The following is a 3596-nucleotide window of genomic DNA, read 5'->3' on the forward strand; positions in this document are numbered from 1 at the left end:
GATGACCATCCAACTTATCTGGGTGTAACACTAGACAGGACTCTCTCCTTCAAACAACACCTAGAGAAACATTAGGAGCAAGGTGTCCTCTCGAGTCAACTTATTGAAAAAGCTGGCTGGAACAAAATGGGGCACAGATCCAAAGACATTGAGAACAACTGCTTTGGCTCTGTGTTTCTCAACAGCAGAATATTGTGCCCCCGTATGGTCTCGATCTGCCCATGCCAGCAAAATAGATCCTATCCTTAATGAAGCTTGTCGTGTGATAACTGGAGCATTAAGACCAACACCAGTCAATATCCTCCACAGGCTCTCGGGCATTCCACCTCCTGCCTTGAGAAGAGAAACACACACCAAAGTGGAAAAACGCAAGCAAGAAAATGATAATCGCCATCCACTCTTCTCCCATGTACCAGTCCCTCCCAGGCTGAAATCTAGGAAAAGTTTCATTTCAACTGAAAGTCTGCCTGAAAACATCACCCCTAGACGGTACAGAATGAATAAATGGAGAGAAAAAGAAAACATGGGACCAGAACAACCGTGTGTCCCAAAACCAAAAGAAAAACTACCCAAGGGCACAAACCTTGAAAGGAAAAAATGGTGTACCCTAAACCGTGCAAGATCTGGTGTTGGGAAAACCAAAGACAACCTAACAAAATGGGGCCTTGCCACATCCTCAGTATGTGACTGTGGTTTCCTAAACCAAAATATGAAACATATCCAACTTGAATGTCCAATAAGCCCTGTATATATCACTCCACCAGACCTACAAAAGGTCACAGACAGGGCAAAAATATGGATAAACCACTGGTGTGACACGATATGATGATGACAGGAATATGATGAATTATCATGTTATGAGGGGACATTTGATATACAGTTAATTGATATAAATTAAATTAGAAATTTTAAGTCTGCGGATAATCCACTTCAAATTATACTGACTCATTGGTTGAGGAAAACGGGGTTATATTAGTTAGTTAAAAAAGAATAGCTAAATTATAATTGACGTGTTCATGTGGATTGAATATGAATCATAAACAGAAGACAAAACCAATTGGCATCAGCATTTGTAAAATATATGTAAAATATTAAGTTTGTGAGCTCTTATGGGAGACGGGACGAGACGCGACTGGATTGAAGCTTCCGCCAGTGACACGTCCAATAGTGTCACCACCACACAGCTGTGCCGGGTGGCCGTCCTCGAGGGCGTGCGCCTCCCAGTTACTGACATCATGCGAAACAGTCCGTCAATGAGAAACTGCTAATCAGTATGAGTAGAACCCCCGTTTTTGCATCGATGAAAGAAAATATTGTATTGGATGGAGAACAGAATTGTTACACTTGCGGGTTCAGGGCGCCAAGAGTGCTAATTCACCGGGAACGGAAAAAAGAATATGGGGGGAAAAAATCAATTAAAACAGGGGGGAAGCAGCTAATGCAGCAACCGACGCATGCAGCTCCCATTGCGTCTGCTCTTTCCATTTCCGCTGCTCCTGGGCCAGGTTCTGGTGGCGCAGTGCCACAGCAGGCTTGTTGTCCGCACCTGCCGGTCAACAAGGTCACGTAACAGAAGCTGCGGTGGTTATAGACATGGGTTGTGAGTGGGACGTGCTCTTGCTGTGGGATGTGGGGTCACTGGGTGATGAGCGGTCCAAACCGAGCCACTTCCTGAAATGTGCCATCCTGTGGTCCAGCGCCATGCCTGTCACAAAGAGCTCCACTAGCACGGGGGCGCCATCGCTACCCCCTCCTCCGACAACGCTTCTATGGCTTCCAAACGCACAGTTGACGCCTCAACCCGATTGGGACCACATTCCACGATAGGGGTGCCCGCGGAGCCTCAGCATTCAAGGACCGGCAAGTCTTGGCATTCCGGTGACGATTGATGGACAACAGTTTTTGATGGTGGAACAAGATATTCCACACTTTGCAAGCTTCTTCTGCATATCCCAATGAGCAACAACACTGTCACGTTTGTGGGACTCTTGAGATTGGCCGAGTCACTGCCATGGACCAAAACACTGGAATTCGAGTGGGACTAAAATTTCCAGAAGGGACTGAATTTGACTGTGTACAACCGCGGGGGGAAGCATATGTTGTCCTCCGTTCCAGTCGACTGGGCAGCTCTGAGACCAGGGTCTCCATCCTCCCGCGGGTGGTCCGTCCTGTTCCTGCTCTGGTCTGCGCGGTGTAGCCGACTCCACCCTTTCAAACCACCAATTGGTCCTTTTCATTGAACACTGAGTTATGATGATTTGGTTTGTCAGGATGCATTCACCCAATTTCGAGAGTCAGAAGCGCATCTTGCATTAGGATTATGTATTTGTGATGTCTACCGGTGCTGCCTTGGATGTGTGCCTTGCCCCAGAGCAGAGGAAACGGTATGAATTCTCTCTGTTCGCGGAGCCACAAATCACATTAACTATCGATGCGCATCATCATACTCAAGATTTCGGCCCATTGGTGAAGACTTTTGGCAGAGTTAATTTTAGATGTCGAATACTCCATGTCACTAGCAGGGTGTGGTGTTTCAGCACCCATTACGAATTCCTCTGTTATGGAACATTTTCCGAATTTCTCGACACTATGGTAGACAGGGAATGGGTCACTCTGAAGCGAAAGCTCTGTTTGCGTCTCTGCCAGAGGGGTTGTGGACCCGGGGTCTGACTGATGTTGTGCTCTGCTCCACAGCTTGTCCAATTTGTTTTTGCCTTATCTGCGAATGTTTTTATATTATTGTGAAAGAAATTAAGTTTGTCATGTCATCATGTTTCAAAACTATGCTTACGGGTTAATAGGTGGTCACAAAAACATGGACCTCTTAAACAGGAAAACGTGAGTTCAGTGGTAACAGAGTTGTGTCTATGCTGGCAGTTTAGCAGGAAGCCACAAAAACAGATGCACGTCTTGAACCGTGTTTGACAGGAAACCGTTTAGCAGATGTGTGACCCAAACATGTCTTGTAAGCTGAAACCGTTCGAACAACAGGAAGCGTGTGGACGGGTGTTATAAAGTCAAAGTGTTCATGTTTTTCCATTCTTTATGAGTTTGCATATTGAAATTGCTTTGCTGTGCTTCAATAAAACGCCGCACAGGAGCGGGAAAGCTTTTCTCTTTGGCAGACTGCTCCTCGCAAGTGACAAAGACAATCTTGGCTGGGTGATTCATTTATAAAGGCTTGTCTCGTTTTTGACAAAAACTCTGACATAACTAGTTCAAGCAATTCCTTATGGAATGATTCAACCGGACTCTAAAAACTGTGCACACTGCGGCAAAAAGATCAATGGAGGTTGATCAATGTTCGTGAATAAAACACAAATGATTACGTTTTTTAATAAATCAAGTACGTATTGGTCTTATTTATGAAACTTTTACTGGCTCGGTCAATGAACCTCCAGTGGCTCTGCACTGTTTTGTGCACGTGTGCGGAGTTTCACCCCATCCAAACATTTAAAATACATTTAATGCATCCATCCAGGGTTGCACGGATCTCATCAGTGAACAAGCGCATGCTGCAAGGAATGCATCTGCATCTTTGCCTTACTATAGTCTCAAAAGGGCTGAAAGTCACAACCCCCTTTTCTACCTACAAG

This window comes from Idiotropiscis lumnitzeri, chromosome 2 (genome assembly GCF_059441095.1).
Source record: "Idiotropiscis lumnitzeri isolate Australia: NSW breed Sydney's pygmy pipehorse chromosome 2, RoL_Ilum_1.0, whole genome shotgun sequence".
NCBI lineage: Eukaryota > Metazoa > Chordata > Actinopteri > Syngnathiformes > Syngnathidae > Idiotropiscis > Idiotropiscis lumnitzeri.